The 24,892-nt window shown below is 33.0% G+C and overlaps 1 protein-coding gene across 1 annotated transcript in view; it reads left to right on the top strand.

The window, feature by feature from the left end:
* The first annotated feature begins 951 nt into the window (after positions 1-951).
* CNTN6 (contactin 6) overlaps positions 952-24,892 on the top strand; it is a 273,814-nt gene continuing 249,873 nt past the window's right edge. The window contains 1 exon segment of the mRNA XM_027587787.1: positions 952-1,335. The gene's annotated coding sequence lies outside the window, so the exon portion shown is untranslated.

Genomic DNA, 24,892 nt, shown 5'->3' on the forward strand with positions numbered 1-24,892 from the left:
TAGAAATGAGGTATATGACTGATGTATTTACAGAAGTATGTAATCATGGAAATCTGTAGGATATAGTATAAAAATGTAGCCATAGAAACCTTCTGGCTCATCAGATAAAAGCAAACTGAGTCTGAAAGATTATCTTTTGGTTTACTCACATTTTATTTTGTGGATTTATTTTCCCAGTATTCATTTACTTTAAGATGCTGAGAGTATAATTTCTTTTCATTACAACATGAAAATAAGCCCAAGCAATTATTCTGCTCTCATGTTATAGCCATGTTTGTATGTGTTGGTGTCTCTGTGTGCATGCAGCTGTTTTTCCTATTGTTAGCTTTTTTTTATTGTTGTTAGCTTTTTTTCAGTAAGAAGTTAGTCCCTTCCAAATCAATGACAAGACCCAAACATATTAAAAAGTTTAGTTGGAGGGCAGGGTGTGTAGCATGAACAGCATTCTTTCCCTTACAGAGTTGTTTTGCAAACACATGCACACTTGTTCATGGCCTCTGGGGATTATAAGCACGTTACCTAGGAGAGCAGCAATACTCTTTTGGACTTGACTTCACTTTCTTTACACACTTCTCCGTCTTTTAGAAGCCTCGTGCATAGATTTTAAAAATATGATTTAGAAAGGATTTAGTGACAGTGCATAAGATCCTTCGATTTTATGTCCCTTTCCTCTTCACCCTAACTAGTAGTGGGAGTTACTGGCATGCTTCAGAAAGCTTACTTCCGTTCGAATACTGTCTAAATCAGTGCAGACCCTTGCCTGACTTAATCTTCACTTGCAAATGACAATGCAGTGAAACCAGAGGAAGAAAAAAAAATGACTTCCTTTCCTATTGGAAACCTACTAAGTAGTTCGCCTGACCCAGTTTTCAATAAGAGAGATTTTTCTGATGACCCAACAGGAGTGACTGTCTCTAGTCAAAGAAAGGGGAGGGTGGATTTAATCTTTCATGCCCCTGGGATGGCAGCTGCTGGCAGCTCTCTCTCATTCTGTGAAGGATGGTGAAGATAGAGCTGTTTTTTCAATATAGGGAGAATTTTCCTTTTGACTGTTCCAAACGGGAGATTTGCACATGTGCCTCCAGAACTAATTGTCTAGGTTCCGTCAGGAATGCAGCAGGAGAGGAGCGGATTTCATGCCTAAGACCAGAGAAGAGCCACGCAATACTCAGTGGATAAAAGGCTCGCAGTCCCAGCTGGGAAAAAGAGTCCCATTATCTCCCAGCTGCATAGACATTCCATACGGCTTGGTTCTGCCTGGATGCACAGCATGCCTGGCTGAGAGCTTGAAACAGAGTTCTGCAGAAAAATTGTAAAGATCCCGACATTTCCCTGGTAAGATCTGTAAGTACAAAATTGTGCTGTCTGCTGCAATGAGAATTTTGCTGGGCAAGCTGCAGCTTTTCTCCCTTTCGATGTCTTTGTATTAGCGTAACAGGTAAAAGCTGGGGTTGGGGGAGAAGTCACTGCTTTATGCTATGTTTCTATGATGTTGATGCTTAAAATGCATTTATTCCTCGTGAGAAAAAATGTATTGAATCTGTGTTCTGGAGAGCTTAGGATCAAACCAGGGAAAGAGAGACTACAGGTACATTTTTCAGTGTTTCACCAGTCTTTGCTGCAGTAAAACTAATGGGCAAGACGGGATGACAGTGCTAATTCGGGTACTTTCAGATGGCTTCATACCCTTTCTGTGATGGCAAGTGGGAAAATGTTATTGCTAATTTTTTTTCATCAAAGGGTAGAAAGGTGGGGTTTGCAGTGTCGGACTGATGATTTAATGGAATGGTTATAAAAAGTTTCCTGGGGGAGGGATTTGGTGAAGGGAGCAGTGCAAGACTGGAGGTCACATGACCCCACCAAATTCTGTCTGGCATTTTACTTCTCACCCAGCTTCCAGATAATAGCTTCTGGAGTTTCCATTTACAGTAGTTAAGCTTGTCAGTATTAAGGTACCTGTAATACTTTATGAAAAGTTTCAGAAGTTGATGACTTGGGAACAAAACTTATAAGAGCTCTGAGATTAGCACATATAACCCATTATGTTAATGGAATACTGTCAACTTTGGGGGTTTGGGGAGAAATTGGAATTCATAGTTCTTGCTTCTCCAATTGAAAACTACTTATGTTTAAATAATCAGCATCCTGACTACGTCCTCTGAGAAATATTCACAGAATGACTAAACAGACGTTATACTGAGAGAAAATAGGGAGAACAGTAGAATTACACAGAATCAGTTTGGAAAATGAAGTATTCATAATCTTATCTACAGTGGCAAGGTTTTAAAAATTTCTTGCAAGAGAAAGAGCCATATGTTGAATATTGAGTTTCCAGTTTTGAACAATATTTATCTGATGGGTTTATCTTTATTGTTGTTAAAGGTTTCATCAATTTATGTGCATTGTATTTTATAAGATAAGATATTTAAGCACATTCTCCCATGTCCCACCCCCCCTCACACATGTGTAAACCTACACAGATTCAGAAAACAAACATACACACACAATACTGACATGATTTGTACACCAAACAGAAATACGGAGTCATTTCATCTTTGATGCTTCAGTGATTTTTTTAAAGCAATATCATGGCTATGCAATCCAGAGATTTCAAATATATAAATTTGCAATTTTTATAAGGTTATATAAATGCATAACTTATCACATCTTAGCCAAAAAGCTTGTCATTTATAAACTGCGCTGCATTACTTCCTTTGAACATTTCTAGTGAAGTGCCAGAATAGTTTGTTTAGTATTCTCCATGTAACTTTCCCTAATGAAAACAAATTCACATTGTCATTTGGAGAATTAATACATATTTGGTCTAAGCTTAGACAAAAAAAACAATTATCTTGTGAAAAGAGTGTGAGGTATATTAAGTTGTTTGCATACGTTTGTGTTTTTGACAAATGAAAATACTCAGTTATAGAAAAGTAAGTTTGTACCTTTTTTTATTATTTTAGTGGAAGGAGGAGGGTTACAAAATATATTTTTTCACTTATGTATTTAACATCATATTAATTAGAATGAAGTAGCATAAACTATACTCCTTAAAAATAACTCAAGCTAAACATAAAAGTTCAAAAAAAATCTTGTCACCTGTAAAAAACAATCATAATATGTGTAGACATCCTATGCCTAAGTTCAAATAACAAAATGAGAGGGAGAGACTTTAGAAGAATGCTTTCTTATCGTATGTTTTTGTTTGTTTTTGGCAAATAAGTATTTAGATCATGTGATCAGTGATAGATGATAGATTGATAGATATTCTTTTAAAAGAATATGATCTTACCCTATTCTTTAAAAAAAAGTATTGAATTTATTTTAGATTTTGATTAAATAGAAAAAAATAAAAGAAATTGCTAAATTTCAGGTATTTGTTTCCCCCCCTGCCCCAAGGAGATATTAGGTCCATAAAAATAACACGAGTTAAGAACAAAGATTAAGAAAATATTAGTAGTTCAAAGTCACCATTTTTAGGATGCATGTTTAAATATTAAACAATCTCTTGTAAGTCTGTGTTATGATAGTTAAAGAAATTAACACAAGTTCTTTATGGTTATTTTCCTTACATACACCACCTAAACTTCAATTATATTATCAGTTTTACATTATTGAGATTTATAGTATTTACATTCTGGCTTAATTCACACAGTCTTGGTTAGACTTACTTGGAATTTGAAAAAAAATCAGTTGTTACCAATTACTTACTACTCAATTCATCATTCCTGTATTCCTAATTTTGAATTATTTCTTGGATTGTTGGATTTCACTGTTAAGTAGTACCCCCCACCAAAGAAACAGTCATAGATGCTATATTTTCTATGTTACTACATAGAACATTTTCTTCTTTTGCCTACTTTTGACTCATTAAGCTTCTTGAATCAAACATAATTTTCTCTTTAAAAACTTGTAAATATTTGTAAACAATGCTGGAGACTTCCCATACTGAATGTTGCTGTCCATTGGTTATTAGGTATGTCTGAAATTTCTATCCTTGAATATAAGTTCCTTCTTTCTGATGCATGTCCATATGATTCTTTGGGTTTTTTTGTTTGTTGGTTGGTTGGTTGGGTTTTTTTATTTTGTTTTGTTTTTGCCATAGCATGTCCTAGAGTTAGTCAGTCTTCATCAGCTGTACTTGAATATGGTGTACCACATTGATTTGAGATTTTTATATTTCAATTTTGTTGTTGTTTTTACACTCTGTATTTGATTTTTTTATTGTTATTATATTGCTTGTTCCTTTTCTTCAGGATCACCACTTATGAGCATGTTGGATCTCATTTGTCTGTCTTCTGCACTGATCATTTTATCCAAATTTATTTTTAGTTTTATGCTTTTTCATTTCATTTTGATTTTCTTTTTAAAAATATACAAGGAAAGATTATGTTTTAGAGATATTTAATCTATATAAGAGTAATTGTCTAAGCACTTCGCTCAAACTGTGGCTGATTCTTCTTGAGATTTACATTTTCCAGCTGTGTTTCTCTTAATTTTTTCCCTTTTATCTTATTTTTATTCAAAAGTGTATGCATGAGGGATGAATAGAGAAAGCACAGAGGATTTTTAGGGCACTGAAACAATTCTGTGTGATACTGTCATGGTAGATACATGTCACTATGTATTTGTCTAAACCCATAGAATATATAATACCAGGAGTGAACCCTGGTATGAACTATGGATTTTGGGTGATAATTATATATCATTGTAGGTTCATTGATTATAACAAGTTGTAAAACCATGCACACAGTGGTGGGGATGTTGATAATGAGTGAAGCTGTGCACATATGGGGAAAGGGGGTATAACCTAGCAGATTGGGGGCAATCTATATCCTCCTAAAAGTAGATAAAGGAGAAAATACTTGTCAGCTTTCCTATATGCCTCCACCCACTCACTTCATGTAGGTCCATGTTTTTGTTTTTGTTTAGTATTTGGCAGCAGTGGAAATATGCTTCAGAATCTATGTTTTAGGGTTGTATTTGCATGCATTTTTATTAAAGACAGAAGGCTTTTTACTTTGATTTTGTATCCCACCACATCACTGTGTTTTTCTTTCTCTTTGTTGTTTCTGTAGAACAAGAGAGGAATTAAAATCTCTTTATTTAATGAAACTTAAGTAAAAATCTTTCAGTTTGGGAGAATTATTTTAAATAGAAATTTCATTAGAAAATGAAATTACTCCCATTATTCATAGCGACAAGAACTATTCTAGTCAAAATTTAGTATGTAGTATATATTCTAATACTTGCTGTGATGAAGGCATAACACAGAGCATACTAGGGAAGAAAAAAAAGCAGAGTCAGAGTCATTGGTCACTCTTTTATTCTTCTTGTATTTATTATTTTATTATTATATTTTCATTTTTATTCTTTTATTATTTTTATTATTAGGGTGGGCATAAAATTTATATATAACGAGCTTTCAATTAAATCAATACATGAATGAAATTACTCAGATATTGAGATTTTTTAAAAGAAGCCACGGGAGAGTCATGTATCCTATGAAGTATAAAAGAAATAATCTTACTGGTAAAAGAAGTTCCATTTTCTCCAGTGTGTATAAAGCAACACCAAGATTCTGGAAGCAGGCCTTTTGTAATGAAGGGCCACACATCAGCTATATACTTGCTCTTCTCTACATTTGGCACAAATACCTTTGTGGTCTAAAGCAAGTAACTTAGCCTCTCTACATCTCCATTTCCCATCCATAATGGGAATAATAGTAGAACTGACTTTATAGTAATAACAAGAGGAATAAGTAGGTTAACATATGAAAAATACCTTCAAGAAAGCCTTGAAATTAATAAGCACTCTTTATATTAGTTGTTTTTATATTTTGTCCACAAGCCTGGGATTGATTGTGAAAAATAATATAAAACAATGAAAAATGAAAATTTTAATCATCATCTAATCAGTTATAATGGGTATTTAGTAGAGAATTAAATTTGGAGGTGTAAATTATAGTTAGATATGAAAATGGAGCTCAGGGAATCTTGTGAGAACAGAACAGAGATGCTGGTCCTCAGATTCACATAGCCTAAAAATAGAAATGATAGTTCTGCATGCACCAGAGATGATCAAGAAAAATGGCTTATTTAATTTTCTAACTATAAAAATAATATACAGAAAAACATAAGAAAAGAATAAGCCATAATTCCTTTCACCAAAGAAAACCACCACTTGTGAATTTCTTTTCTGTTGTTAATCGTTTTGTTTTTTCTATTTTTTTCTTTAATTAAAATTTTAATGTCCTAAAAAAGTAATGTGTGAACCTGGAAACAACAATAAAATTTGAAATTTTTTTATTTATAGGAAAAATAATAAAAATTAATGTCTTCCCACATATTTTTAATCTCACTTCCCAGAGATATTTTCAACAGTTTAGTTTATTGTATTTATTGTTTACTATCTTTTATTGTATTTATTAAGCATTCTCTATTCAATTTTTCCAACTTTTACTATCTTAAAAATTATTCTATTACATTTTAATGAACATAAATATTTTAACATAAAATAAAACTTTATGTTTTCCAATAAAAGCTAAAGATAATGTATCTATCCTTTTCACAAACAGGACAATGGCTATTTTAAATTCTTCCAAGGTATTTCTGCCAATGTCCATGTTTCTACTATTTTATTTTTACTTTGTTTTTAAACTTCTCCTAATATTTTATCAATGTTTATTTAGATTTATGACATGTTTTTCTGAGTTATTTATTAACCATTTCTTCTTTCTACATGCATACATCTTGTGGGTTCATTTCCTGTGTACTGAAGACCATTTGAAGGTCATTATAGAAACAGTCTTAAACTCTCTTACCGTTTGTCTTTCTAAAATTTACTTACTTTACTCACATTTTAAAATAATAATACGGTTGGTTACAGAACTCCATGATGACCAATAATTTTTTCTCTCGACATTTTTGCATATTTTGTTCATTGCTCTTCTGGAATATAATTTTGCTCATGAGAAGACTGCTCATAGTCTAACTATAACATCTTTGAAGATATATTTGTCTTTCATTCTGGTAGATTTTTAAAATTTCTCCTTGCAATGATGTCTTTAGGTTCATTACAATGTGTGTAGGTGTGGATTTGTTTTAAATTTATACCATTCTGGCCTCTACAAGTTCTTAACTCTGTCTAACTTCAATTTTGAAAAATTCTCAGCTACTATATATTTACTTTTATCCCTTTTCCATCTTTATTTTCTCTAAGATGCTCATTAAGTATTTGAACCTTCTTCTGTTCTTCTGTCTTTGTCTTATTTTATATATTTTTATATCTCCCTTTGTGTGTTTCACTCTGGGTGATTTCCTGTCATTTGTATTTCATAAATTTATTTTTCTTTTCAGAAAATATTTTTGATTTCTGTAATTTCTATTGCTTATTTTAAAAATTCTTTTATTTTCAAGTTGATTTTTGATTATTCAATTAGTTTTAGTTTACTTAGGGACAAATTATTTCATTATTTGTGTCTGCAGAATCTCCCTTATGGCGGTTTATTCCTTTCGGTGTTTATAATCTCCTTTTATGACAGATTCACCTTCAGCAGATGTTGATTCCCGTGAGAGACCAGCATTATCACAGTTGAAGATGCTTCTCTACAGCATTGTTTCACTTTTGCCTCTAGATTTGCTCTATAATTTCCCCATTTTGTACTAGCTTCTATGTTAATTTTTGGCCTAAAATTACCTTAACATGCAGAGAGAATAAATTTAGACCCTACAACCAAATTTGGCAAAAACTTGATTTTCAGCCTATCCCTGGAAGACCCTTTCTTTCCAGCAGATAAGCAGAATCCTTTACATTCCCCTGTTTTGTGGAGGATCCTCTTTTCTTTGGTTTATTCCAGCTAACATTGAGTTTCCTCTTCATTTTGGGTCTTGACAATTTATCTTTCTCATTTACAACCTTGATTATGCATATTTTAAAGGATTTCTTATATAGCATTCTATGTGTCTATGGTAGAAATGATACCTTTCTGCATCATATTGCATAGTATCATATACTACCATGTTGACTACAGTTTCCTCATCTGCTTTCCATCAAAAAAGAGGCCATCAAATTTTCTGGTTTGCTGGTACTTTGTTTTTCCTGGTATTCTTACGATTTCATATATTTACTTTGGTGTGTTTTCTATCAGTTTAGTGGTGCTTTGGGGTCAAGGCATAAACTCACTCCAAAGTCTTGAACCACAAGTTAATTATGGGTTAAAAATAAGATTTTTCACAGAAATCAAAGATGTCTTTCCACAATTTTTTTTTCATTAGCTCATCACACTAGCTTATAGAAATGGGTGAAGTCAATTGTATATGTCTTTCCATTAATTCCTCAAACGTTAGTTTAATTTACCAAAGTGCTGATTTAGTCCAAAAGCACAGTTCATTCAATGAGACAACATGCTAGGAAACACTCTAGATGTAGTTAGAAAAGCTGGCCAATTGGTGTTGTTTACATATTCTCTAGGAATGGTAGCTATATTAATTCCTTATGTTTAGTGGTGTACAAATTCTTAAAATGTAGAGGAAATTATTCAAAATGTTTGTCAGCACAATAATTCCTATTAACACATTAAGCTGAGTGCTAAACAGACCATTCTTCCTTTAGATGATTTCTGTTGATTAAAAGTGAGAATTTTGGATGGATTTTTTATAAGTGTTCTTTTAAGGGTGGAAGGAGAAACTCAAATAAGACATTTTGTAAAGTTCCTAGTAATTTATCACCCTTGTATGTAAGAAGCCAATATGGACATTTTATTTTCAATGCTTTTATTTGTCCGTTATTTCCAAAGTTTAATTGATCTGGCTTCTCTTACATTTGTATGATAAAAGGGTTGTACATAAGGAGACTTTTGTAGTATCTTTGTAAATATCAGGAGTATCATATACTGGTTGGAATAGAGCTCTTAGCAAAAGAACATAATTTTCCTCTCTAGCACCTGTTAAAGTCCTCCAATCAGTAAAGAGCGATAAATGAAAGAGAAGGTCAGAAATCAGACATGCTGCTAATTTTCTATCAGCTGATACAAGAGTAAATTAAAGAAAGTCCTTAAAGTTTTGTAGGGATGAAAAGGTTACAATTACTCAAGTATTGATAGAAGGTAAATTTTTTTGACGTATAACATGAAGATGTTTTCTGGATATTTAATGTTAGCAAATTCTTCAACATGCTTAATTGTGAATCTGTGGTGCTAACAGATAAGCTAATTCTGACATTCCTATTTATAAGTTAACACAAAAGTGTATATTCAAGGATTGTCTTAAAATTAGCATAGGGGTTCTAACATATGTATTTTTCAGAGGTGGCTACTTTATTTTAAGTTGATATTTTGTGCAAACTGTGTCTGTATGATTTGTAGACAGGAGGATGAGGACTTCATCTGCATCTTCCTGTCAAGATATAGGGCATTTTGGTGTGGAAAGCTTTCTGTTTGCTGACTTCATTCTAGTTCCATCTTTTGTCATAAGATGTTCAGAATGATTATGCAGTGACAGAAACAACTTTATTACAGAAAAAAAGAGGCTGGAACTTAAGAGAAAAATCACCTTTTTGCCATGTGTAATTCAACACAGAAAGCAAGATAGAAGTTTTCATACATTTACACAACACACACATCCACAACACTTGAGACAATCCCTTTTACCATGAGTGGCTTCTTTACTTAATGAGTGAAGGTCATTTTTCACAAAGAAGCATGGGACAACAACAACAATAAATCATGCCACTGAAGTTTCAAGATTCATGAATACATCTTTGGATGTCCTAAAATATTTTTTTTTTCCATTCTCAGAGTTTTAGGCCCTGGATGTTATTTCTTTTAGGCTTTCATTTGTACATGAAATCACTTCAGTTTATCCAAAACTTCTGGTTAATTTAGATGACTAATTTAACATACTTAATTACCAAAATTAATATTATAATTAATTAAAATGTACTACTAATAAAGCAATAGTAAAAGTAATTTTAAAGTTTAATTAAATAACATCTCAGAGCACCAAAATTTGTTAATTTCATCTTTATAGATGATTGAAAAGTGTGATACATAGTGTTAGTTACAACTTGTCTTATAAACACAGTTTTAAAGGGTTGTTTTTTTTTTTTACTTTTTTTTTAAATACTTGGTATTCACAGAAGTTTGAGTCATGTATTTGGACTTGTTTTATTAACTGTGGTTGTGCTCTCTCGCAGAGTCTAAGTTCTTGAAAGCTTGGACCCTGACTGATTCCTCTTTGTATATCCAGTGCCCGTTCATAGTAGACAATGATCTTCACTAATATCTTAATTCCACAAATATTGCCTGAATGCTTATTGTGTGATTGATGCCATTGCAGGCATGGGGGTGTTTAACTCTGAGTAAGATAGAGAAGAGTTCTGCTATTGTAAAGTTAAAATTTTAATATGTGTTCTTGAACTCAATTAAGCATTCATCTCTACCAGTTGAGTGGCTAACATTGTTAATTTTATATCTTACTTGAGAAATGAGCATTAGAAGTTAATAAATTATCTAATTCCAAGATAATTTTTTAAAAAGAAAATACTGTGATATAGTGAGAAATACCAAAAGGACTACATTAAAAGGGATATGTATTTGCTTGGAATAATAATTATCCCTCAGTTGTGCCAGCTAGTGATATAGTCTAGGTTATGCAGAGGATTCATAATCTGCCTAAAAAAGAGTGGATTAGCAGAAAGTAGCATCTCATATTATATAAATGTTCACATAATTATCTAATCACATATCCTATTTCCTTTACCTGAATGTTACTCATTTTCATCAAGTAAATAGTACTTATGGACTTACTGAGATGATGATATCTGTTCAAAATTTGCAAACTACATCAAATTCTTAAGTAACTTTAGAAAATTATATAGCAAGTAAAGAAAATAAAAAACAAATGCCATTTATTTATTTTTAATTATTTTTTATTGAAGTAGAATTAACATACAATGTTATATGTTTCAGGTGTACAAAATATTGATTTAGTAATTATATAGATTACTCAGTGCTCATCACAATAAGTATAATCACCATCTGTCATCATACAATGTCATTACAATATTATTGACTATATTCTCTAAGCTGTCCTTTACATCTCTATGACTATGTTATTGTATAACTGGAATTTTGTCCTTCTTAAGCCCTTTTATTTCACCCATCCCCCTACCCATCTCCCCTCCAGCAACTGCCAGATTGTTCTCTATATTCAAAAGTTTATTTTGTGGTTTGTTTCTTTGTTCATTTGTTTTTTAGATTCCACATATAAGTGAAACCGTATGGTATTTGCCTTTCTCTGACTTACTTCACTTAGCATAATACCCTCTAGGTCCATCCATGTTGTCACAAATGGCAAGATTTGATTATTTTTTATGGCTTTGTAATATTTCAGTGTGTGTGTGTGTGTGTGTGTGTGTGTGTGTGTGTGTATCACATCTTCATCCATTTAATTATTGATAGACACTTGGGTTCCTTCTTTATCTTGGCGATTGTAAATAATGCTGCTATAAAAATAGGGGTGTATGTATCTTTTCAAATTAGTGTTTTTGTTTTCTTTGGGTAAATATTCAGTAGTGGGACTAACTGGATCAAGAATATCATTTATTTTAATCTTTTTTTCAGATTATGAAACTTATATGCCTTTATTATGCAAAATTTGGAAAATGCAGAAAAATTACTAATTATCATGTCACTCAAGATATGGCATCCTTTCAGTCATCTTTGTGTGTGTGTGTGTGTGTGTGTGTGTGTGTGTGTGTGTGTGTGTGTAAAGTACATTGGGGTGAATCTATCTGTTCTGTTTTATAACTTGTTCTTGTTAATCAACATACTGTGAGCATTTTCAAATATCATAAATATTCTCTGAAATCTGAGAGATATTCACCAGATGGGTGTGCCATAAATTTTCTCAAACCAATAATGTATCCTCAGATATTTAGTTTTTTAGAATTATTTACTACTTAACAAAAATATTATGATGCCTACTTATATCCTTGTACCTGAATATTTTACATATATCTCTGATTACTTTTAAAAAATAAATCCATAGTATTAAAATTTTAGTGTTAAATAGTATTCATTATTTTAAAGATGCCAGTGTGTATATTACTAAATTGTCCTTTGGGAAGACAATTCCATCTGTACTTCTGGGCAGCTGAATTCCCATTGCCACATACTTGTAAACAGTACCTGTGTATATTGTGAGTACTCTCCAATTGGATTGGCAAAACAAACACACAAATAAACTCTATTCCAGTATTGCTCTAAATCAACCTTTTTCCATAAATATGGTCTGAATATTTCATGACTTTCTGCTCCTTTTATTAAGGTCACCCCATATCCTTTGTCCATTTTCCCAGTGGTATTTCCTTTTTTTCTTTGGCTCAAGAAGTTCATCATACATCAAGAAGATCACACTTATTTTTCACACATTTCAAACTTTTTTCTAAGTTTATAATATAATTGCATTTTAGGCATAAAACCTTGTAAAATGTGTGAAATAATATCTGAACCTCAGTTTCTATGTGTATACAGTAGCCTGGCTTTCACAAAGTCAAAGAACTACATGAAAACTGAATGAGTTAATGTTTCCAAATATGTTTTTGTAACTATAAGTGATCTACAACTACTGATGTACAATTACTGTTCTCAGTCTTATTAAATTAAATCACTATTTAATATGGATTGTGTATTAAGTCATAAAGTCTAAATAAATAAATTTGAAGTTTACTAAGGAGAGGGACTATGTTTTCAGTTTTATAGTTCCAGCACCTCACAGTGTCTGGCATGTGGTGGGTACTCAACAAATGTTTGCTCTGATGAATGTAGATTCTAAATATACTAGAGAAACATTAAATTAAATATATTTGTGCTTATTCCAAATATGCAGTTGCAGTGTCATCTAAATCTAATGGTGTCAAAAATAAGACATTAAAATGATAATTAATGTTAAATTTATGTCTCTGCCCTTGACAACCACTATAATCTATCCATGATGAAGCAATCAGAAAATTTAAGTAGTTATTTATTATATAAATACAAATTGTATTTGACCCATCTTTGGAGTTGATGTATATTGTGGGCTTTCAGGGATTTGGCCTATTAAGACAATTCAGAAGTGCATATAGGTGATAGAAAATAGTTTTGAGGATAAAACCTGTAATTGTAAATATCTCTGGATCTGGCAACAATTTATAAATTTACAGAGAGACAGACTATATATGTGAGGTGTGTGATAATTTCTTTTTCAGAAAGAACAAAGAATGTAAAATTCATAATTGGCTTCTCCGGATCCTCAGAAGAACTTACTATTTTTTTGTTAACCTGCATTTAACTTAGTAAAACTTATTATGTTCATATATGATGCTATTTTATTTTGGAGAAAAATGAGATATTTGGCTTGCCGAACAGTATTTTAGGAATAAATTTTTGTTTGATTTAGACCTGAGTATATTCATTTGTTTGGCATATTTAATAATAAGATAAAAGCCATCAAATAAACTTGTTTTATTTCTGTTTATAATCATGACATTTATAAATCAGGTTATGCTATGGTAAAAAAAATAAGCTTTGAATCTTTCTTTTCCTTCTTTTTTTTTTTTTAACAAGAGCTCTTGCTCATTCTACTCAATGACTTATATTCAGGAAATGTCCATATAATCTACTTTAAGCAGGCAGAGCACAGACAACAAATACAAAATCAAATATTGTATGTGTGTTACTGAGTGCTCTTTTTACACATTGTTTTTTGTTTTCCAGCCTTATTTAGATATAATTGACATATAACATGTTATTTTAAGGTATACAAAATAGTAATATGATATATGAATATTTTGCAAAATGATTACCATAATAAAGTTAGTGAACATATACATCACTTCACATAATCGCATTTTTTTCTTTTTATAGTGAGAACTTCTAAGATCTACTCTTTTGGCAACTTTCATATATACAATACAGTATTGTTAACTATAGTCACCAATGCAGAGCATTACATCCCAGAAATTATTTATCTTATAACTGGGAGCTGGTTACTTTTGACCACTTTCCCCCATATCCCCCACTTCCACCCTCACACCCTTCCCTGACACTGCTCATCTGTTTTCTGTTTCTGTGAGTTTGGTTTTTAATTCCATAAGTGAGATTATACAGTATTTGTCTTTTCCTCTCTGTTTTAATTCACTTAGTATAAGGCCCTCAAAGTTCATTCATGTTGTCACAAATAGCAGAATTTCTTTCTTTCTTTCTTTCTTTTTTTTTTTTTTTTACTTGACAAGTTGTCATAGTACATTTATTTCCTATGGTCATTAACAAGAACTCACAACTTTAGGAGTTTAAAAAGTAATCAGACCAGTATAAAATGGTATGTGTACAAGGATGTGAGTTGAAGGATTGGTCCAAAATGCAAAACTTGGAAGTAAATTGGTTAAATGAATTAAGACATTTCCATGCTGTAGAGTATTATGCAGTCAGTAAGCATGGAAACAAATGTAGACATTATGTCATGTTGGGCTTTTCCCTGTTTAAAACACTACATACTCAAGTTCGATTAGTCAGAAGTTTGTATTATTAGTAACATCAGAAATACAGAGAAACGGTTTCAATAGCCACCCAGCTAGGCTGCATGGAAATTGAATGGATTTTATTTTTTATCTTGTTTCCCCAGAGTGCCATACTTTAGTCTCTAACCATTATGGGGTTCTGTGATGCTGTGTCTCTCCCTCTGTTGATGTCATTTTTCTGTGTCCAGCTCACATTCAGATTTAGAATTTCTTTCTTTTTTATGGCTGGTAAATATTCCAGTGTTTGTGTGGGGTGTGTGTGTGTGTGTGTGTGTGTGTGTGTGTTTATACACATACCACATTTTCTTTACACATTAACCCAATGATGGACATAGGTTGTTTCCATGTCTTGGCTATCATAAATAACGCTACAGTGAATATTGGAAAACAGATATCTCTTTAGAACAGTGATTTAACTTCCTTCAGATATATACTCAGAAGTGGAATGGCTGGATCATATGGAAGTCCTGTTTTTAATTTTTTGAGGAATCTTCATGTTGTTTTTTATAGTGACGGTACCATATACAATCCCACCAACAGTGTACAAGGGAAAAAAAAAACCTAAATCTTAGGAGTTTGAATCCACAAAGATTTTTTTTGGTGTGCATCTCTAAGGAAACTCTCCTCCAAGAGGAAGTTCAGTGTTAAATTTCATATAAACATGTTCTTCCACTATTATAGAAAAGAGAATTTTCTAGGGTCTTACAGCGGCAGTTAAATGCTTCCACCCAGAGGTGATACATATTACTTGAATTCCCATTTAATTGGCTGAAGCAAATCACTCAGGGGAATAAAGAACTGAAATCACTTACATACTTGAAAAGAGGAGAGTAAGAAACAATGGTGAGTAGCAGCAATACTTCCCACTTTGAATTTGCTAACAAGAAATTCTCTGCCTGGCCCTTTTGCTCACTAACTTAGCTGTGCTAAGCAATCTCACTCAATACTTCAGGTAACTTTTTCATTTTGTTTTATTGAGATGCATTTTTACTCTTTGTACATATTGAGGAAGGAATATAGGTTGTAAGCAACTTTTCTTTGTCTGCTATGCACTAATCAGCCACCTCATTCATTGCATTTTCACTCATTGATTCATTCAATCAGTAACCATTTATCTGGATCATCTATCCACCATGCCCAATACTTTGTTTGGAGTATCATGGCTTAGAGAAACATGCCTTGTACTCCTGAATCATAGAGCATTTCAAGGATATATTTGAATTAAATCATCACGTAAAATATCACCTGTGCTAAATTTCTAGAAGAACAGCTACATGGTGCTATAAGAACCTAAATTGATCAGTAAGGAAAGCCAGAAAAAATTTCCATGGGAGAGTGCTGACTCTGTGTTGACTAGGTGGATGTGAGGGGAAGATGTTCATGTAAAAGGAAGAGCAGATGAGTGGAGGAGGCATGGCAGGGATGAGAGATGGAAAAATGCAGGGGTTGAGGTCTAGGTGGATCAGAGGTCCAGGGGCCAGAGGAACCTAGAGAAGTGGACTAGAAACTAACCAAGAGGTTTTTTAGCTCATGTAAAGACTGAATATTCTTCCTAAGAAAATAGAGGAAATATTGAAAACTATTGAGAATGAAGTAATATCATCAGATTTAGATATTGAAATAATCATCCTGTCTACAATGTGAGAAACTTGATCGTTCATTATTCCAATATTTGGCATCAGGTAGATATGGAAATCGGGAAGGAATGGCATAGGCAAGAGAGAGAATAGCCACCTATCTAGGATGTTTTTCTCCTTTGACAATAAAGCAAACCTTGTTTTGAACTTCACAAATTCTGAAATTTGGTTGTTTGTTCCACATGCTAACTTTTTCTCTCACAATAGTCAATTATAACATTTGAAAAAAAATGAAAAGAACAGTTTACTAATTTTTAAATTTTTCTTTTTTTCAATAGGCTCCATGTCCTGTGTGGAGCCCAGTGTGGGGCCCAAACTCACAACCCTAAGATCAAGACCTGAACTGAGATGAAGAGTCAGATGCCCAATTGACTGAGCTACCCAGGCCCTCCAAGTTTACTAATTTTTTAAGTATAAGTCCAAAGTGGGAATTTCATAAAGTATATAAAATAGCAATATAGAAAAATGAAATCATAAATAATACATCTTCTGAAAATTACTCCAGAATATTTCTCTAAACCTTTATGTTTTAAGGATAACAAGAGTTGTAATATTTTTATTCTAAGCTAAAACTGTATTAACATTTCCCAGACATGTAAGATTCTCACTGTAGTAGATAATCTTTGAGGATGGTCACCATGTATGTATATGCCATCCCTCCTTTTAAGAAGTGGTGCCTGTTTTCTTCCCCTTGACTTTGCTTTGAACTCATGACTTACTCTGACCAAAAGTGGAAGTGAAACTATGCCCATTCTCAGTCCTTGAGAGGCCAGTTTCCACTTGTTCTGTGGTGTATGAAGCCATGGTATCTGCTGGAAAGAGTGATCAATAGAATCCCTAAATGATGAGAGGAGGCTGCTTGGGTGAGAAACATAGGCTCCCTAACTAAGAATCTGTGCCAAGGCTTAGAGATCTTCCAGTCCAGTTGCAGTGTCAGTGACTCCAGGTAACACTACATAGATCCAAAGAACTATCTAGTGAACCCACAGAATTTTGAGAAATAATGAATTTTTTGTTATGGAGCATTAAATAAGTAAAATAGTTACAATCACTTAGTTAATTTTTATAAGGAAAATAAAATGCTATGGAGTATCTTCAAGTTTCCTATTTTGTACATTGCAGACCCCTAATTTATACATCCTTATTAAAAGTATGCCAAGAGTTGGGGTGCCTGGGTGGCTCAGTTGGTTAAACATCTACCTTTGGCTCAGGTCATGGCAGATCACTCCAGGTCCTGGGATTGAGCCCTGCTCAGCAGGGAGTCTGCTTCTCTCTCTCTCTCTCCCCTTCTGCCCCTCCTCCCTACTAGTTCTCTCTCTCTCTCTCTCAAATAAATAAATAAAATCTTGAAAAAATATGCCAAGATTTCCATGGCACAAATTTGGCTCTGAAAGCTGTATGTGGTTAATTTTGGACTTTCAAATCTTTAAAATTATAAACTACAATATCAGCCCAGGGAAATGAAAAAATAGACAGGAAATCTCTGTTTGATTCATTTCACCTTAATGTGTATTATATGTTGGTTAGAACTTGAGCCAAGACCAAAATACAAGATATGTTTGCTATTTTTGGCCTTTGAGGTGGATTGGAGGGAAGAAGAGTAAAGCAGTTTCACAGATACCCATATACTTAGGTCAAGAATATGCAGAACTCTTTTTTTTTAATTCTTGGAAACCTTTATAATAATTTTCTTAAGTGATTTATTTAATACACTGTGGACTTGAGTGTTATTTTTATATCAGGTTATAAATATTGTTGGTTAGAAGTCTGTCCAATGAACATCATATATTTCTCTGGGCTTATAAAACAATTTAGAGGTAAAAATATAACCAAAAAATTCATATTTTTAAGCATAATTCTATTTTTACAATGCATGTTACCATGTGGATTTTTGTTTTGTAACATGATTATTTTATTTTGCTAATATACATCGTTGTGGTCACTAATGATGATAATAATAAAACTACACTGATTTCCTTAAGTGTTATCTTATTAGTAGGTAAGAGAAACTCTGTTGACCTGGTTAATAAACAGGTACTTTACAGTTGAAAGCTAAAGAAATGACTATCGTATATATTTGTTGCTTTAAAATTATACTCATGGCACTTCTATTTCCCTAAAATTTCCATTATTCATTTGAAAACTAAACATTAAAATGATTCAATTTTCTATATAATTATGATGTGACTACATATTTATTCATACCAGATTCAAGAACATTCATTTGCAGTTGCCATTCATGTAGATGTCAAAAATGCCACTTTTTATTGTGTATATTGTGAGAGGGCAAAATAAATAACCTTTCCTGCTTAAAATTAGATTGCTTTTTAAGAATGTCATTAATCATATTTTAGACTTTAAAAGATCAAAATGAAATGGCCCAGAGTTTTAAATTTTCCCAAGTGATAAGCACTGAGTAGTTTGGTAATGTTTGACCATGCTCCAGGTGTGTTGTTGAATTTCTGAAGATGGTGTACTTCTCTGTTCTACAGTCTTTGAGTTTTTATGTTAGGTGGTAATGTGTATAGTTAGCCTGATTTCAGAGTTATAACCCCGAAGGTAGAGAAGTATTTATAAGAGTTGTGGTCTAGCCACATGAGAATAATATGAAATGGATATGGAATTAATTGAGCTGTAAAGACTTTGCTGAACAAAGTTAGCTGCAACCTGGGTCAGGAGTTGCAAAATTGAATCACAAGAAGCTATTTAAGAGTAACTAGGGCCAGCAAAAATCTACCTCCATCTGAAGGGTTTAAACTTGATATCTCCAGTTAGTATAGTAGATATAAATATAATTAAGGTTCAGAGTGTCTGTGTGAGTGTTATTCAGAAAATCACCCAAGACATAGTTAGCTCCCTGTACCTATATTTTGTCCTCAAGTTTCTGCCCCCCCCCCAAAAGTTTTAATTAATTTGATGTGGTAAAACTCCTTAGAGGATGAGTCTTTCTGTACGGGAAGCTTTAGAATGAAATATAGACAATGACATAAATAAAACCTATAGTATTCATACCTTTGAGTTAAACTTAGGATTTAAGTTTTAGATTTAAGTCTGTGCTAATTAGAACTGTTTCTGTGTGTGTGTGTGTGGGGGTGTGTGTGTGTGTGTATGTGTATAAAATGCTTGTAATACTTAAAACTCTGAAGGAGCCTTTACCCAGTTAGACTTTGTAATTAAATAACTGACTAAAAACTGACTAAAAATCTTACAGTTTAAATAAAAATATATTTTAAAAATTACTAATTTTTATTTTAAAAAGTTTGGAAATATTTAGAAGTTAAGATTTACTATTTTATCAGGGTAATATATAAGATTTAAATACTTAGAAGTATTTTCCTTGTCAAAGTCCTAAAGTTGATTGGTCAGGCATTTAAAACACTAAGGAAAACAGAATATTTCAATTTTATAAATAACATTCAAAATATTAAATAAATTGTAATAAACTAAGTAGTCAGTGAGCCTGATTGTTTATATTTCATCCATTCAACTTGAAATAATTGAATATTAATCATGGCAAAAGTGAAGTTTTTTCTTATTTTACTAACATTATAAAAAGTATAGTCATATAAATTAAGCTTAACATTTTAAGAAGAAAACAGCATTACATGAAACTCAAGTAAAGTAGATATTAATTTACAGTCTTCGCTGAACACTGAGACCCTGAGTTTTATGGAGGTAAAGAGACTTGCCCAGGACTATGGAGCAGACACTGAGATTTAGATTTTAATATGCAAATCCAGTGGCTGTGGTTTCCATATTCATTCCAAAAAAAATTTAAATTTTGTAGATGTGGGGAAATTTTTAGAGTGAAATAATGTAATGTCCTGAAACAATCTGTAATCTTTTATTATTAATTTTCTTGTTTAAAACCTACCAAAGCCAAAAGAAAATAAATCTACAGTACATTAAAAGAAGTCATAATACTGTAAGTAAGATATTATCTGACATCGTTTTTCTCTGCCCAATTAAAAAAGGGGTTTATCTTCTTGGATATGATTTTTAACTCTAAACAGAACCAGCAGTTCTGCTGCTGTTGACTTTTTAAAACAACATAACTATTTTGAGTCTATATTTACACTATATTCTTACTTAGAATGCATAATAATTCCTTTTATATTATTTATTGCCTCTTGAACAGATTTGAAGAAGATCTGAGTAATATCTACAAAAATGGTATCTTTTTTTATTCTCTTCCTTTTACCAATTTTGATGATGATCCTGTGATATAAATCTAAATGGAAAGCAAATAGACCGATATTTCTATTCATATGTACACACATACTTTGTATTTGTATACAGCTGTATCAGCTTTTTGACAAAGGAACTACAAACAGATTAAAAAATTGTTAATGCCTCTTCCCACTCTTCCTTTTTATTATAATTTTTTACATGTTAAATTATTTTCATATATTTCTTCTCCACACAGTTATTTTCAAGGGTTTATAGTTATTTTCAAGGGTAGGTCAATTTTAAACTACTTATGGGTGGTATTTTAAAATTGTTGTATTGGGCGCCTGGGTGGCTCAGTTGGTTAAGTGACTGCCTTCGGCCCAGGTCATGATCCTGGAGTCCCGGGATCGAGTCCCACATCGGGCTCCCTGTTCGGCAGGGAGTCTGCTTCTCCCTCTGACCCTCTTCCCTCTCGTGCTCTCTATCTCTCATTCTCTCTCTCTCAAATAAATAAATAAAATCTTTAAAAAATAATAATAATAATAATAAAATTGTTGTATTATATTTGAGCACTTATATTTAGCTGTTATGTCACCTTTGGATATTTTACATGGCTCAAAAATGTACCAGATAAGTGTCCTTCTTCAGGAAAAGTGCTTTACATTCTCTACATCTGATATTTACATCAGAGGCATTCAAAAAGCCGTGAACAGAGTCTTATGAAAATAGATGGAAGAATCATCTTTTTAAATATTAATGTCAAAAAAGCAGAATTGCTTTTTGATTTAGGATATGTAAATATTCACTTTTATTAAAAGTTTGACTTTAAAACATATACAGCTCTGCTCAACAATAGAAGAACCTTTTTTTTTAATTGAAAAAAAAACACATAAAGCAGGTATACTATCATGGGGAAAGTAGGTACTTTCTATATCATTGTCAAAAAACAAAAATTGCTTCTTGATATAGGATCCAATAAACTCATAAAGAGATGTGAGTGGCTGGAAGAAATCAATACCCTCCATTGTTTCTTGGAGGGTGGACTACGCACACATTCCAGCTTCTGTACATTTCTAAAACAGTTTCTCTCAAAGATGGCAAATTTGGGAAAAATAAATTCCTTTTATAGATGAATCCTGCAGTAAGGTGACATGTCTTATGAAGACTCCACTAAGATTTTCACTTAATATTCAGCAGCCCTGAGGATTTCTCTATCTTCTACTCTAAATCAGTACTTTAGGAAAAAATGATGAGCAGGTTGACAGGGTTGTCAGGATTGTGATTGAGATGAAGCTAGCATTGTGAGTGATGTGAATATAAGGCCTCCTGGATCCTGACCCAAACCTACACCTGGTTTCGTGATCTCTGCTTTGTCCTTCAGTCACAAGAAGATCTGAGATTCTTAGTGTAGAGATAGAATCTGTCTTTCCCTTTTGGTACAAACGAAAAGGGAGTAGTGAAGAATTCACATTGGCAGTCAGGCACATCTAGATTTAAATACTGGTCAGGGAAGCCACTTATGAGCTGGTTGAACTGGGACATACATTTTGACTTTTCTAGCCTCACCAGTGTTCTTACTTGTAAAACTGGGAAATAATAGTAGCCCTATCTCTTATGGTTGGTTGGAGGATTAATTGGTATTAATGAATCTAAAGGTTTAGCACAGTGCCTGACATATAGTAATTACTCAGTGTGTTCCAAGTGGTATAGTTTCATTAGATTCATTATGAATTAAAAAAATGTCATAGATGGTATAAGGAAAGTGGTAGCCCACTGAGGACATATAGGGACGCCATACAGTATTTGACTCATCTCTCTTGCAAATGTGTGATACTCAGTTCAAATTAATAATGATACCAAGACTAGCTACCCACATTATATAGTCCCAGGTACTTTCCCAAGTTCTATACATAGACTAACATTTATTTTCGTAAAACCCCTAAGAGATAAGTGATATCATTCCACATTTTACAGATAAGTAAAATGAGACCCAGAGGGATAAAAGAAATTATTCACCATCAAACAGCTATTAAACAGTGGAGCCAGAGTTCAAAACCAGGCAGTCTTTTGCCAAAATCAGTGGGTTTTACCACCATACTCTGCATTCCTAAACTGAAAGCCAAGGCACCCCAGTCCAGCCCCATGAACTCAGACAGACATCACAGGGCAGCATTAAAATGTTTCAGAGAAACACCCCTGATGTTCGACATCTGTCAGTTACTGCATGAACTACTACTTTGAGGTTTCTTTCAGCATTATATGGTACTATTTTCCTTTCACTATCATATCTTTGTTGAAGCTGGGTTTCCTGCAATTGTTTTGATAAGAAGCAAATACTGCATGACAATCAGTATAGAATAGGAAATAACACAGAGCACCCTTATTCCAAGGTTTGAGAAGCTGTGTTTTGCCTAACAGGAATACACTTGTCATAAGTAAAAGTAGTTATTTATGAATGGAATAAAAGTATTATTTTTCTTCCAATATATACATATTATGATTTTCAAACAGCCCCCTAAGTTGTTAGAACATAAATTGTTTGAACCAAACTATTTTATAAATGAGATTGTTAGATATTTATTTTGGCCTAGGGATGCCATAAGAAAATTACTGAGAGTAAGAGCAACATGATCAGAAAATGTTGCAGAATCTCTGCACTGCATTGTTCAGCACCTCAGGGAAAACTCTATTTGAAATTTAGGGATCAGTTCAATCAAACCTTAATGCACCTATAATTTCTCAGGTACTTAGAAATTCCTTTCCCAAGGAGCTCACAGTAAAATAGGGAAAACAGACAGAAAGATTCATAGGAGAGCGTGGGATTAAGTGTCAGAAGGACCGGATCCTCCCAGGCAGGTCACATAATGATTTAGAGGGACCATGGCATTGAGAAATGGGAGGAAATTTAATTGGGTGGAAAAGCAACCATAAGAAGAGATAAATGAACGAAAGAGGTCAAAATGTATAGTATTTATAGAATAATGAGTACAGTAATAATGGAGCATTTACTACTTACACTATCACTTACACTAAAGACTTGTTAGTTCCCAGGCAATACTTTTGGTACTGGGTTGTGAAGATGAAAGTCAGACTGCCTTTCCTCAGGCTCTGCTATCTCTTGGGGTTCTTGACAAGAAAACTGAGTTCAAGTGAGTGGTAGGAGATGAGATTAGAAGGGAAGAATAGGAGTGGAAGTAATATATTGCTTTTAACTTCTAAAGAGGCAAGGGATGTTTAGAATAATAAATAGAGGGTCTAATTACTTTCGATTAACTAGTAACCAAATGCATTCACAAATATTGATATTATTCAAATTAGCTTCATCTTACTGAAAAAAGATGCCGAATTTTTGTACCCTACTGCTGAATAAATGAGAGGCATATGTATATGTTTCCAGAATCATGACTTATTCAGTTTATGGTCTAATTATTGGTTGAGAAGATAAGTAAGTAACAAATTATCATATGAAAAATGTAAGCCTGGGAGTAATTAATGCAATAAAATAGATTGCTCAATATGTGAACAACTTCATTGTAAATTCTAGGAAAAGGGCTTGATTTCTGAAGAAAGATCATAACACTAAAATCTTAAGGATTAAATCAAGAGATAATTAAAAATATTTGCAGGATGTAGTAATCAAATTCAATAAACAAATTCACTAACTCTGGCACAATGAGACTATTGAATCTGCATTGCCCTGTTTGTCCTAGAGGATTGACTCAGGTGGTTAGGATGCAATGATAACTCTCCTTTGTCATCTAGTTAATCCTAGAATAGCACTCTAGTGTTAACTGGAGACCTCTATTAAGCTGCAGATTATCTCAGGTTGCACACAGCAATGAATAATTACACATAATGGTATCATGTTACTAAAACACATTAGTAAAAAGCCCCACCTACACAATGGGCTAGGAGAATCATCTCTCTAGGCTATCTATCCCTCAGTGGTATGGGCACACAGCTAGAACAATCCTCTCTTCGTGTACAGTCACCATTCATTTTTTTGTCCATTCAATGGAGATTTGAATGCTCACAGCCAGCCACTATGATAACAAAAGTATTACAGAGTTCAAAAGAGCAGATGATTTCCAGTTGGAAAACTCAGGAAGAGTTTAAGAAGGTAGTGGCATACAATCCATGTACTAAAGAATAGACTGTTCAGTTATGTGTGGGTGTATGAGTATTCAGTATTCTAGTCACAGACTTTGGCAAGACAGGAGGGTATAAGTAAACTAAAAGAAAGGAGAGGAATGATTGCAATGGCAGGATGAGTGATAGCATTAATTGAAGAGCTCTATATTTGTATTCACGGTGTGAGCCTCTTTCCTATCTAGCTATCACATAACTTGAATGAAGTTTGTTATTAGCTGTTGCTTTATTCACCTGATGAATCAACCTTGGAGATGTTGAAAGCTGTTTCTGTGTGTTGCAGGAAGGGAAAGATGAAAAGAAGCAATGACATCCTCTTGCTTCTTGCATTATTAATTTGATTCGACCAAAGGTTATTAGCACCTTCTATGTGC

Source organism: Zalophus californianus, chromosome 1, assembly GCF_009762305.2.
Source record: "Zalophus californianus isolate mZalCal1 chromosome 1, mZalCal1.pri.v2, whole genome shotgun sequence".
Classification (NCBI taxonomy): Eukaryota; Metazoa; Chordata; class Mammalia; order Carnivora; family Otariidae; genus Zalophus; species Zalophus californianus.